Here is a 14533-nt window from a genome sequence, read left to right as displayed (position 1 = left end):
TATGATATTTTTATGTATGACAATTATTGGAAATCATATGGGCCCACTCAATAGTGACTCAAACGATCACTTATCCATAAAGCTCCCACGGAGCTTATCAGTATTATAAAGTTTCAAACTCTTTCTATTCTCAATTAAATATCATTTAATTTAATTTAATTTAATTTAATTTAATAATAGACTGATGGGTAAGGCAGGACTTACAAAGTACACTGATGTCAAAACACTGGTTAGTGAGGAGCCCAGAAAGGATCAGAGTTCTATGAGTGAGCCTGAAGATGGCCTCCACTGGAGCCATGAGTTGTATCCATTTGGTCCAAATTCTCAATTTGCACATCAAGATTATTCTAGGACTCCCAAAGACAGTGTGAAAAATTAAGTGGTGAAAATTACATAACTGTGACTTTTTGTTCATTGAAAATGAAGACCATCCACACCTGCCAGGTGTTGTTTGCACACTTGAAATTGCGAAGAGCAGTGGCTACTTCTTGCTGTCACTTAGCAACAAACCTCCAAATCATACAGATAAGCATGGTGGGTGCTGAAATACAAAAATGAGAGAATTCTAAATATCAAGCCATCGAAATACTTCTTACCTATTTTAAATACCATAATATATTGTTCAATATTAATCTCTGGTTTGTCTATTCAATCACCCAATCAAATATTTATGTAACTTTTGAATTTAATGTGTTAATAAATTATACATTTCTCTTTAAAAATTCATTTAAAATAAATCACATGCCTGTATCATGCACAAACTGTGAAAAGTAAAATTTGTCTTTATGAATTATGATTATTACTATATTTTAATTAAACTTTATATTAAATTATTTGACAGTATAATGATCTTAGATGAAGCATATGTGCACATTTTTCCTTAAAACAATTTCTTTATGGGCGCCTGGGTGGCTCAGTTGGTTAAGCGACTGCCTTCGGCTCAGGTCATGATTCTGGAATCCCGGGATCGAGTCCCGCATCCGGCTCCCTGCTCAGCGGGGAGTCTGCTTCTCCCTCTGACCCTCCCCCCTCTCATGCTCACTCTATCTCATTCTCTCTCTCAAATAAATAAATAAAATCTTTAAAACAAAACAAAACAAAACAATTTCTTTACCTCTTACCAGGCAAAAATGCCTAAATGATTTTAAAAATGTCCTAAAGAGGTTTATAGGATTATTGTATATTTTTATGAGAGAGGACCAGAAGTCAAGTAAGGTTTGTAAACAGTGTTTCAAGAAACCATTATTATCTTTATGAATATATTTCTAGAGTTGAAAATTCCATTAAATCAGTTGTTACATAATATTGATCCCTCCTAACAATTACAAAGCCATTTGCTGATAAACAAATCACTTTTACATACTTTTTCGTTTCACTGTTCTCTATAATTATCCAAGTTAAAGGGACTTGTCTGAATTTAGCAGTGTCTTGGATCCAAGATGAACCTTCTATAAACTACTCACTCCACTAAACTAGGATCAGCAGTATACCCAAAAGTATTAACGAGGATGTAAATTGTATAAGAAAAATTAAAGAAGCCAAACACGTTTGGTCTAAAGAGAGAAGAAGAAAAAAAAAAAAGACTAAGGATTGCAGGATGGAGGATGATTACTATAAAATCTTCTAGTATTTTAAGGGGTAAATGAAGATTATTTTTATAAATCCTCTTCTCACACAGAGGAAAATAATCATAACTTTCATTTATTGAACATCTTATATATGCCAGGAGTCAGAAATAGATTAGCTCATTTCCATTTTGCAATACATCTTAAATTGGGGTTTATCATCTCTATTTTATTTTATTTTACTTTTTTTCTCTTTCCAAAGATTTTATTCATTTATTTGACAGAGACACAGCGAGAGAGAGAACACAAGCAGGGGGAGAGGGAGAAGCAGGCTTCCCACTGAGCAGAGAGCCCGATGCGGGGCTCGATCCCAGGACCCTGGGATCATGACCCGAGCTGAAGGCAGACGCTTAACGACTAAGCCACCCAGGTGCCCCTATCATCTCTATTTTAAAGATAGAGAAATTATGTTGCGAGAGAGAGAGACTGAGAGAGAGAGAGATGGGAAATAACCAGTAAATGCAGGAGTCAGGGAGCAAAATTGTTCTGTATATTTCTACCCAAAACCCTCACTTAGCCACTGTGATCTATTGGGCACATGAAAATAACATAAATTGCAACAAGACACTGAGAAGATTAAGGGTTTTGTTGTTGCTTTGTTGTTCTTGTTTTATTTTGTTGGTTTGTTTTGAAATTTCTGAGTTTCCAGAAGAAAATCTCTGATTTGGGTGTGCTCAGACTAAGGCAGGCTTGGAATTTTTATTTGTAGCCTTGTTTATGTGGAAAGACTCAACCATGTCACAGAACATTTTGAGATCATGTGCCTCAATATTTTGCATTTCACATATCCCGGGAGACCCAGTTTCTTAGCCTGGGCTTGGTCTTCTCTCTACCGAGCTGACGCCACATGAGGAAAGAAGCCTTCCTGAGAACGCACAGCTTGTCCTTCAGACAACATCACCATTTGAAACCAAAGCATGGGGAACAATTTTTTTCTCTGCTTCAGGCATTAGGAGTGTTATTACTCCATCAATCCCCTAGCAATGTAAATGTGTACACTGGCCCTCGAAAGACCCCCATATATATTAGTACTCGGTCTGCATATTTTCCACACACATATATTTTACTTTATTATGAATATACGTTCAGACTCACCATACAGGATTCCCTAGTCTGCAAATGCTATAGTCTTGGTCCTCTAAAAGAGTGGTTACCAACCTATTTGAAGTTGCAAAATACTAATTTAATTTGATTTGATGACATTCTTTTCCCCTGAAAATGCCTTATAATTTTATATATTAAAGCTAACATTACTTTCTGGATTTCTTGTTTCTCAAGATAATTGGAGGTGTCCTGTGGTACTACAAAGCCAGGCTGGTAAGGACAGAGGAAGTTGCAAAAGTTAAATTCTAGGATGTATTCAGTTAGCAAGCGGGGCATAATGTTGAACATCAGGTTTATCTTACCTCCTGGAGATGATAGTGGGTGGGCAGTAACAAACTCTCCCCAGGGGAGGCCCTTCTGATGGAGAAAACTAGAAACCTGAAGGTCCAGAGCAAAACTGAGTTGGAAAGCAATGTGCATGACCAGGTATCACAGACAAGAACAGGGGAGTGGGAGAGGATGGCTCAGTGTAGTTCACGAAATGGTTTGCCTGCCATCTTGTCTGGCCTTTATTAAACCAACCCAGCAGCAGTCCGTGTGACATTTCTTTGGGGCATCTTAAAAATCCCATGTGGCCCCTGACACATAAATTATAAGTTAATGATGGTCTGCAGTAAACTTGAACCATCTTTGGTACCAGTAAGTGCTGTCCCTGACCATAACATACATAAGCAGATTGATGATGATAGATTAAAAAAGGAGAAAGGGGGGCACCTGGGTGGTTCAGTCAGTTAAACGGCTGCCTTTAGCTTGAGTCATGATCTCAGGGTCCTGGGATCGAGCCCCGCATCAGGATCCCTATTCAGCAGGGAGTCTGCTTCTCCCTCTCCCTCTGCTGCTCCCCCTGCTTGTGCTTGCTCTCTCAAATAAATAAAATCTTTTTTTAAAAAAAAGCAGAAAGGAAGAGATTGTTGAGAGGGAAATGGGGGAAAATTGAGGTAGTGTTCTGGGTGCTGAAGTGGAAGAGAAGGGGCAACGAAGAGGATGGTTGACATGGGAACAGAGGTTGAGCCATGAAGAATCCCTACATGCTGGCTTTTCCTCTTGTCTCTCCTCAGAACAAGGTCCTGAGGAACAAGGGGGTATTCTTTGGAGAAAGGTGAGCACAGCATATTGAAGAGGCTACCAAGATAGACACCTATTGGGAGGTGAAGTAATACCCTGGGGGGGGGGAGCAAAAAAAACTACTTTCTTTCTCCCTCCCCCCCCCCCCCCCCCCCCCCCCCCGCCTTGCTACCGATCCTATCACCAGATAGAATCTCTTTCATTCACTGCCTGTGCTGTTTGGGGAAATCACTTAATCTCCTTAAGCCTTAGCTTCTATATTTGTAAAATTTGAAGACAGTAATACTTGCTTTATGTATTTCATGGATACTCAAGTAAATACCATATGGCAAAAGCACTTGGCTAATCGTCAAGTTCTTGAAAATGAGTTATTAGTTCACTATTTTAAGATGTTCCTTGGGGGCATGAGTAAAATGCTCCCGAAGAACTTGGAAAGAATGTGTCTCAATGAGCATTAATCTAGTAACGCAGACACACACACACTCACACAGAGAGAACACAGCAGTGCTCAAGCTAGGGATAAACCTACATCTGGAATGTCAGATCTTAAAGTTGGACACACAACTTCAATCACAGGGACCTGACTATACACTGAGGCTGAGTGGGAAAGTGAGTGTAAAGTTAGGGAGCAGAAACCTGATCCATTGTAATTCAACCTGTTTGGAGAAAGGTTGTGGACATATGATTGTCCCATTTGATCATAGTGCTTCTCAAATATTTTTAAATGACCAATATTTTAAAATTGAAATAGAATAGAATAAAATAGAAAATACCTGAGGGCATCATGTGTTGCCAGGGTGAGAACTATTTTTAGTTGGTATGTGTGTGTGTGTGTGTGTGTGTGTGTGTCTACCCCTCAACTCCGGTGCCTTTCTCTGCTTTGGCGTACTCTGTCATGGACCATAAAGTTTAGGCTTCTTCTTCTGATTCCCTGCTCACCTGACAAATTTCTGCCAACTATTTGTTTTTGCATGAAGCTTCCCTATGAGGAGAGAATGCCCTGATCCTCCACAGCCAGACTTCCAATGGTATTTGGCTTGATGTGTAAATTAATTACGGTGGTATTTGGCTTTATGTGTCAGTTTCAATGAACATGAATGATGTGAGTCTTCCCTTAAGGTGGATCCACTTTTAGTGTGGGGAATAAAAACCAAGTTTCTAAGCTGGGACTGGGGTGAAGTCATCAGCTTAAATGACACTGTGGGAAACATTTTAGTGACACATGACCTTCTCTGGTGACCTCCAACCTTGACCAGCTCCTAGGGTAACCAGTCCTTCCTGGAATGCCTGGGACTGAGAGGGGCTTCCAGGACATAGGATACCCGATATTAAAACTGAGACAGGGGCACCTGGGTGGCTCAGTCAGTTAAGCATCTGCCTTCGGCTCAGGTCATGATCTCAGGGTCCTGGGATCAAGTCCCGTGGCGGGCTCACTGCTCAGCGGGGAGTCTGCTTCTCCCTCTGCCCCACTCTCCCCCACCTGTGCTCTTTCTCTCTCTCCTCCTCTCTCTCATATAAATAAATAAAATCTTAAAAACAAAACAAAACTGAGATAGTGCCAGGCAAACCGGGATGAGGCGATCTCCCTACCAGCACTGTTTCATATGAGCTGCAGCCGTGTTCCTGGCCCAGTTGTCGGGAAGAGGTAGCGATGTGAGGGGCAGGAGGAAAAAGGAGACGCTTCCTGCCCACAGGTGGGGACACATGAGCACACAGAGCAGGGGACCCAGCAGCTACCCAGGCAAAGGGCTTGCATGGCCTACAGTCCCCCATCAAGATCACTCGACTGAGGTTACATCTCCTCAGGTCCCTGCAGAGTTTCCCTTTCTCATTCTCCTGACCGTTCAGGAGCCTCCGACCCCATCACCTGTCTGCCCAGGCACTGGTGCAAATAACTGGCAATGGGACCAACATGCTGAGGCTGAGGCAAGTCTGGATCCACTGAAGGTTGGTTTCACGCACACACTGCCCTCTTAGTCCCAAACTTCAGACTCACGGAAACCCTACTTCTTCACTAGTTACCTACATGTGGTCTCATATTTATATTGTTCCACCCTATTGTTCGATTCCAGGGTTTTACCATCCTTTTACTCAAGAGTCTGCCACCCTGCAGAGTGTAGCTCACAGACTGACGCCATTTTTGAGATCCCTCGTCCCAGCCTTGGAGCAGACATTCTACTAAGAGTCACCCTGTCTACGCCGGGGACCTCACTCTGCCTCTTTTTTTTTTTTTTTTTTTTTTTTGAGGGGGTGGTGTTGGATACAAACATGATGTTTATTGGTCCTAAGAAGGCAAGTCAGAAAAAAATATCTTTTCATAAAAGGTTTATACATATTTCCTTTCAAGTCCAAAGGTCAGAGCGACAATTGAGCGGCAGGTATTTGTCTCAGAGTGTCAGCTTCTTTCACTGAGACAGATTTTGTACCCAGTAAATGCCCAGCTACCATGTATACAGTTGGATAAGACTGACAAATCTATACAACCTTGTTAACTATCGCTTAATGAAGATAGCGGAAACATTTTCATGAATGATTGTAAGTGTCACAATCAGGTTTGTTTTGAGAGGTGCTCTTTTAAATTAAATTTTTAATTTTGAAATAATTGCATATTTATATGCAGTTTTAAGAAATAATGCAGAGAGGGCGCCTGGGTGGCTCAGTTGGTTAAGCGACTGCCTTCGGCTCAGGTCATGATCCCGGGGTCCTGGGATCCAGCCCCATATCGGGCTCCCTGCTTCGCGGAAAGCCTGCTTCTCCCTCTCCCACTCCCCCTGCTTGTGTTCCCTCTCTCGCTGTGTCTCTGTCAAACAAATAAATAAAACCTTTAAAAAATATATTCCTGGGCGCCTGGGTGGCTCAGTTGGTTAAGCGACTGCCTTCGGCTCAGGTCATGATCCTGGAGTCCCGGGATCGAGTCCCGCATCGGGCTCCCTGCTCGGCAGGGAGTCTGCTTCTCCCTCTGACCCTCCTCCCTCTCATGCTCTCTGTCTCTCATTCTCTCTCTCTCTCAAATAAATAAATAAAATCTTTAAAAAAAAAAAAAGAAATAATGCAGAGAAATCCTGTATACCCTTTATATACCCTTTACTCAGTTTCTCCCATTAGTAACATCTTGCAGAACTACAGTACAATATGGCAACCGGGATACTGACATCTATGTAGTCAAAATACGAACATTTCCATCAGCACAAGGATTTCTCCTACTGTACTTCTATGTTTTTTTTAAAGATTTTTAAAATTTATTTGACAGAAAGAGACACAGCAAGAGAGGGAACACAAGGAGGGGGAGTGAGAGAGGGAGAGGCAGGCTTCCGGCGGAGCAGGGAGCCCGATGTGGGGCTCGATCCCAGGACCCCGGGATCATGACCTGAGCCGAAGGCAGACGCTTAACGACTGAGCCACCCAGGCGCCCCTCCTATTGTACTTTTAGAGTGACACCTACTAACCTCCCTCAACCCCTGAAAACCACTAATCTAGTCTCCATTTCTATAACTTTGTCATTTTAAGAAAGTTGTATAAATAACATCATACGGTGTGCAACCCTTGGGGATTGGCTTCTTCCACTTAGCATAATTCCCTGGAGTTTCATCCACCTTGTTACAGGTGTCAATAGTTCTTTTCTCGTTACTGCTCAGTAGCATTCCATCTAAGCAGCTGTTATATCTTAGGCAAATCATTCTACTTCTCTTGACTTTACTTTCTCCTCCGTAAAGTGAGGGAGTTGGACTGGATGACACTACTTTTTTTTTTCAATTGTGAAATTTTTATTTTATGGGTTCTCATCTCCCCGTTGATATCATTTTATGATTGTAGAACACAGCCCACTCTCTTCTCTCATACATTCTGCTTCCAGGCTAACGGCAGGAATAACAAACCCTGTAGGAGAGGTGGTTAGGGCAGGAAGTGGGAGCAGTGAGCTAGCTGATCATGTCTGATGATGTTTTCTCCTGAATTTTATATCTCATGAATGACTATTGGGATAACCATGGGTTTGAGTTATGGGCCCCTCTCCTTTCTCCTAGCATCAAAATGAGCTTCATTACCTGACTTATGTCATTTGATTTTTGGCCTAGACTGAAAATCTGGTGGGCCAAGTACAAGGTTGAGGTCATAGCTAAAGGAAACCCTCAAAACAATCTAAATTGTTTAAGTTTTTGACATTTGCCAGAGGCCATCACAATAAAAGTCTACAGCTTTGCAAATCATGTTCCAGTTTCGCAATTATTCATTCCGTATGGGGTTGTGGCTGGTGCTGTGGTAGAGGTGTGGGGAGTGAAATACAAGCCCTAATAGACTGCCATGAATAATGGAGATCCATATTTACATTTGAGAAGAAGCGAAGCAGCACTAGGTTGATAATAACCATCCTCCCATCATTTCTACTGGAAAATTGGGGACCTTCCCTACTGTGCCTCCCTAGCACTTATATATTCAGGGAAAGGTAACTGCATAATACCTCTTAGATCCCACCTCCATGTGTTCTTTCTGGAAAAAGTTCACCCCATATACAACTCTGAGACCTAAACTTCCATCTTAACTTGTGCAGCTGCTCATCAGAACTGGGTCGATCATTCTGTATCATTAATTATCTGTGCTTTCACTCAGCTTCTCAATAGAGAACTCCCCCCCCCCCCCACCACCAGTTGCCTAAGACTCCATATGTCATTTATTTTTCTTGTGTCAATTTTCTCAGTTTTCAGATGAAAATATCTCAGCTAAGTGACTCCCGACTCTGCCTCTGCAACCCCCCAGGACATCTCCAATTATCTCAAGAGGTGTCACAACATTCTTCCCAAACAAAATTCTAATTAATTCATTAATGAAAAAATAAGAATTTGGGAGACAGTAGGAGAGGAGGGAGGACTCTAAGTTGTCACAAAACCTAGCAATGGCAGAGTATTGTATTGCCAGAAGGTTGGGACTTGCTGGGAATGACCCAGTCATGGTAAGCTGCAAGCGAGATTGAAAGAGATCAGACAAATGAAGATTTGAACTGGACTGCCTAATTAGAAATGATTTAGTTTTTTAAATCCGGACAGTACTGTATTTTCAAGCAAGGTGGGCATTATTTGGAATTATCCATAGAAACAATGTCACAAATAATGAGTGGTTTCTTGGGCGACCAAGGATTCCCAGAAGCTGAACTAATGGTATCAGTGTAAATTCTGGAAAGCTGGGTGGGGTGGGAGGAGTTTCTGGCATGCAGGGATTTACAAAATTTTTCTTTCAGAGCAATATTTAACATAGTTGGGGCTTGGCTTTGATGCTCTTCCATCTTTGCTTCCTTGCTTTTTTCTCTAGGTCTCTGTGTCCTAGTGAAACTTGCAGCCCATCTTCAACAGCCTATTCAAGACAGTCATACCTGGTCCCCAAATGCTCATGTTCTGCCACTTTGATAGTATGCAAGACAAAACCTTTCCTCAGGGAATTTTGGCCACCCTGTAATTCTTTAAGATTGCCCACCATTTTATAGGGGCCCTGTTTCCATTCTCAGCTTTCTGCTCCTAATTCCCACTCTAATACCTGACATCTCAAACTCCACATGTACAACTGGGCTCCTGATCTCTTCCTCAATACCCTCTCCTACTACATCTCAGATAACAGTAACTTAATGCATCCAGTTTCTCAGGCCAACAGTCTTGATATTACTGTTGATTCTTCTTTCTCTCACACCTCACATCTCATCCTGCAGCAAATCTAACCACTTTTACCTGTGAACTGCTACTTTGGTAGAACCACCACCATCTCCTACCAGATTCTTGTAATTGCTTGCCGTAGTCTAACTGATGTCCCTTTTTCTACCCTTGCCTTTATATAGTCATTTCCCAATAGAACTGCCACAGCAATCCCACAAAATGTAAGCAAGTTCACATCATTGTGTTGCTCAAAATTCCCCAAGGTTTTGCCATCTCACACAGAGTAAAAATGGAAGTCCTTACAGTATATTACAAGACCCCATGATCTCCTCCCACCATTCCCCGACTGACCTGTTCTCTCACTTTTCTCCCCACTGCCTCCTCCACCCCCACCTCGCTGTGGATCACTGGTGTTCCCTCAACACACCAGGCCAGCTCCTATCTCGTTCCCTCTGTCTTTTTTCAGTATTCTCAAGGCTTGCTTTCTACCAATTTCCAAGTCTTCTTGACAAGCCTATTCTAAATACTGTTCATCTATAGATGAATGAATAAAGAAGTGGGATATATATACATATATATATATATATGTATATATATAATGGAATATTACTCATGAGATATATATATATATATATATATAATGGAATATTACTCAGCCATAAAAAAGAATGAGATCTTGCCGTTTATGACAACATGGATGGGCCTAGAGAATATTATGCTAAGTGAAATAAGCCTGATAAAGACAAATACCATATGATTTCACTTATATGTGGAGTCTAAAAAAACAAATGAATGAACAAGCAAGCAAAAAATAGAAACAGACTCATACATACAGAGAACAAACTAGTGATTGCTACAGGGGAAGTAGGTGGGGGATGAGGGAAATAGGCAAAGGGAATTAAGAGGTAAAAACTTTGAGTTATAAAATAAATAAGTCACGGAGATGAAGAGTACAGCATAGGGAATAAAGTCAGTAATATTGTAATAATGTATGGTGACAGATGGTGACTACACTTAGAGTGATGATCACTGAGTAATGTATACAATTGTATCGATATGTTGTCCATCTGAAACTAATATAACATTGTATGTCAACTATACTTCAATTAAAAAAAATAACTTGCAGTATCAGGGCTTAACCCTGACCTTGTAGTAATATTATTCAATGTCCTTTTAAAATCCCCATTGGCATACACGAAACTATGAAAGGGCATTTCACACCTTCATTAATAAATGTTGCAATTACATTCTAAAAATACAGCCATGTTTACCAATTAATTTTAATGACCCGGGTTACAGGTAAGCATTCACTATGCAATATTTTGCTGATTAAAACCAGAACATTATTAGCATATGGTGAAGTAAATAATCCTGTAGATATTCATGGGAAAGAGCATATTTTAACTCTTAATTTGTTACATTTGACATCAATCATTTTTAGAAGTTTGCTTCGCATGACTTGTATGGTTAAGCACAAATTTACCTACAATTATTTGGTCCCAAATGTTCTCCACTTACAGATCTCTCCCATTTCCAGGCTCACACCTCTTGTTTTAGTCTATATAAGGAGCACCAGAATGGGCTAGTCACAGCTTTGCTTCTCAGTGGCTCTGTGACTTTGGACAAATCCCTGTTCTTTCTGTATCAATTGCCTCAATTGTAACAGGAGAACTACAGTGACTCTCTTATTTCCTCCTTCATGGTATATCCTTCATCGTAGATACACACAAACTCTCCTTTCTCTCCCCCCTTTCCTCCCTCCCTCTCTCTCTCTCTCTGTGTCCCTCTGTCTCTCACACACACATACACACACAATTATTGACGACTTTCTTTGGTTTTTACATTTACATAGGCGTTGCAAGATAGTACAGAGGGTTCCTGTATATCCTTCACCCAGATTCCTCTAATATTAACACCTTCCACAGCCATGGTACACACATAAAAACTCAGAAATGTTTGTCTCATTTGAAATCACCTTGTGTTCTTCCACTTCTAACATTTTGTTCATCTAATTTCTGCTTCATGGGACACCTCTTCACTATGTGCAGCTATCTGTCTTCACACAGGAAGTTCTCATGGATCACTCCAAGCCTTCTTCCATTGCAGTCTCCCAGACCTCAACATCATGTGGTAGCTCACATACTTATTTGACATTATTTCTTCTTATGCCTCATCTTTCCCATAGAACCGCCTAGCAAGAAAAGACTATATCTGGGGTCCTATAATGATGGAATGGAACAGAGCCTTCCCATGTACCCCCCCCCATTTCCCCTTGCCCCTGTTGACCATCTTGGACTGTTACATAAACAAATAACAAACTATTACTGGGTTAAACCTCTGAGATTGTACGTTTATTAGAGTATTTAACACTAAATGAAGTATTGTAGAACAAATCAGGTAGAAAAATCATTGTGAGAAGCACATAGTTCTTACAATAAGAATGTCTAAACGGATGGTAAAGTTGATGGTAAATCAATAATTATTTTTGATGTTTACCTACTATCGGATGGTTATGAGGTTTTTTTTTAAAAGATTTTATTTATTTGAGAGAGAAAGAGAGAGAGCATGAGAGGGGAGAGAGAGGGAGAAGCAGACTCCCACTGAGCAGGGAGCCCGATGTGGGACTCGATCCAGGGACTCCAGGATCATGACCTGAGCCGAAGGCAGTTGCTTAACCGACTGAGCCACCCAGGCGCCCTATGAATTGTTTTTTGAAGTATGGTCTGTATGCACTGGTTTTTCACTTGAGAAATGAAAAACAGGATGAATTTATGGCTGTACTGGAGATCAGAACTATATGAGTGGGGCCTCAACCTCCTTAGGCCTATGTTGTAGGTAGCTTTCTGCTATCACTACACCCCGAATCTCATGAGCACTTTTGCAGCCTCTTTGCCGTGTGATTCCCATAATCCTGGGAGGCTGACAGGACAAGAAATGTTAATCCCACTTTTCAGATGAATAAATCAGAGCTCACAGATGTTACCTGAACTGCCCAAGGTGAGAGAACGGGTGTTGACAATCTTAGAGATCTCAAGTCCCTAAATTCCATAGGCCTCCACCTTGCAATGTGGGGATGCAGCATTACAAGATGATTTCTATTTCCCTTACTGCAAAATACAATTGTTCATCTTCGGGGTTTTATTCATGCTATTCTGACTCCAATACCGTTGTTTTTACTTTCGGCCACTGTCACTTCCCTCATGCATGTCCACATACTTACATGTATCTCACCTGGCTATGGGGATGTCAAATGGGGTAGCGACTACGGAAAACAGTTTGTCAGTTACTTAAATGCTGAACATAGAGTTACGATGTGACCCAACAATTCCACTCCTAAAAATATACTCAAGAAAACTGAAAACATGGGTTCACACAAAAACTTGTACACAATGTTTATAATAACCCCAAAGTGGAAACAACCCACAGGTCCATCCATTTGAATTATGAGTAAACAAACTGTGGCACATCCATACAATTGAATATTACTCAGCAATAAAAAAGAATGAAATACTGATATGTGGATGAATCTTGAAGCATTACGCTACATGAAAGAAGTCAGACACAAAAGGACATGTGTTATATGATTCCATTAACATGAAATGTCCAGAATTAGTAAATCCATAGAGACCGAAAGTAGATTAGTGGTTCCCCTGGGTTAGGGTGAGGGAGAGAACAGAGAGTAAGTGCTAATGGATACGGAGTTTCTTTTTGGCATTCTGGAGTTAGACAATAGTGACAGTTGCATAACGTTGTGAATATGCTAAAACCCACTCAGTTGTATACTTTAAATGGGTGAGTTTTATGGTATGTAAGTTACAGCACAATTTTTAAAAAGGCAAAAGAGAAGTCTTACCTGGCTCACACCTATTTGCAATTTACTGTTCCACACATGCATCAACTCCTTCAAAGAATCTTCCCTCGTATCACCCCCATGTGCCATCATAACTCCTGTGGAATTAATGTTACCATATTGTATTGTGATGACACGTGCTTTTGCTTTGCTCTTTCAGATTTTGAGCTCTTTGATGAAGGATTTATTTTAAAAAGTGCTTTTATTTATTTTATCTATTTATTTATTTTTAGAGTAGGCTCCATGCCCAATGTGGGGTTTGAACTCACAACCCTGAGATCAAGAGTTGCATGTTCTACCGACTGAGCCAGCCAGGCAGGCAACTCTTATTTATTTTTGTTTAAAAAAATGAAACAGTGCTTTTAAACTTCCCAGAATGTATGGAAAAGGAAATTTTGTTAGTGATTACTAATGTTATTTCAATATTATCAAGAACCCAGCTACAAGAAATTGATTCTTTGATATTTGCTGAGTCCTGTTTTGTGGCACTTTATGGTAAATTTTTGTAAATGCTCCATATGTATTAAACAAAATGCACATTCCCTAAATTCCCTATAATGGATAACGTTTTAAACAGTATCGCTCAAAACTTCTATATCCTACAATTCTCTAGTCTGCTTGGTCTACCAATTATTGAGGAAAATGTATTGAAATATTCCATTGTGATTGTGAAATTTAAATTTCTTCTTGTAAGTCTTCACTTTTATAACCTTACATATTTTGGACATAGATTTTCAGGTGTATATAGGTCGGGAATTGCTATATCATCTGCTGAAGTTTCTTTTGAGTATTATGAAATATTTCTCTTGAAACCTAATGATATTAATTTTCTTAAAGTTCTATTTTGATTAATATTGGTATATAGCCATATTTGCTTTGTTTAGGTTGCATTTGCCTAGTATATTTTTATTTTTCCTCTGTGCATGCATATAAAGTAGGCTTTAAAAATTCAATTTGACTATCTCTGCTTTTAACTAGTAAATGTAGGGTTTTTGTATTTTTTGTGATTATTAATGTATTTAGATTTATTCAAACTCTTATTTTGTGCTTTATATCTTACTTTTTCTAAGCATGCTTTTTCTGTTTTTGTTCATATCAGATTGTTCGGGTTTCTTTATTTTTTTAATCACCTACTACTACTACTACTTTGGAAATATTTTGGAAGTATCTCCAATATATAATAGTTGTTACTTTTCAGTATGTAACTTGTATATGTTAAATTAATATTATTAAAATTACTATTTTTATTTTCC

General features: G+C 40.0%; 1 long non-coding RNA gene across 1 annotated transcript in view; it reads right to left on the bottom strand.

Moving 5' to 3' along the window:
* Positions 1–512: 512 nt before the first annotated feature.
* The window catches only part of LOC110573792, a 106395-nt gene continuing 92374 nt past the window's right edge, over positions 513–14533 (bottom strand). Inside the window, exon 5 of the long non-coding RNA XR_002479928.1 lies at positions 513–541. This is a non-coding gene — a long non-coding RNA (uncharacterized LOC110573792). The remainder of the gene's footprint in view (positions 542–14533) is intronic.

Source organism: Neomonachus schauinslandi, chromosome X, assembly GCF_002201575.2.
Source record: "Neomonachus schauinslandi chromosome X, ASM220157v2, whole genome shotgun sequence".
Lineage (NCBI taxonomy): Eukaryota > Metazoa > Chordata > Mammalia > Carnivora > Phocidae > Neomonachus > Neomonachus schauinslandi.
The sequence above is the reverse complement of the archived record's forward strand: the minus strand, read 5'-3'. Positions and strand labels throughout refer to the sequence as shown.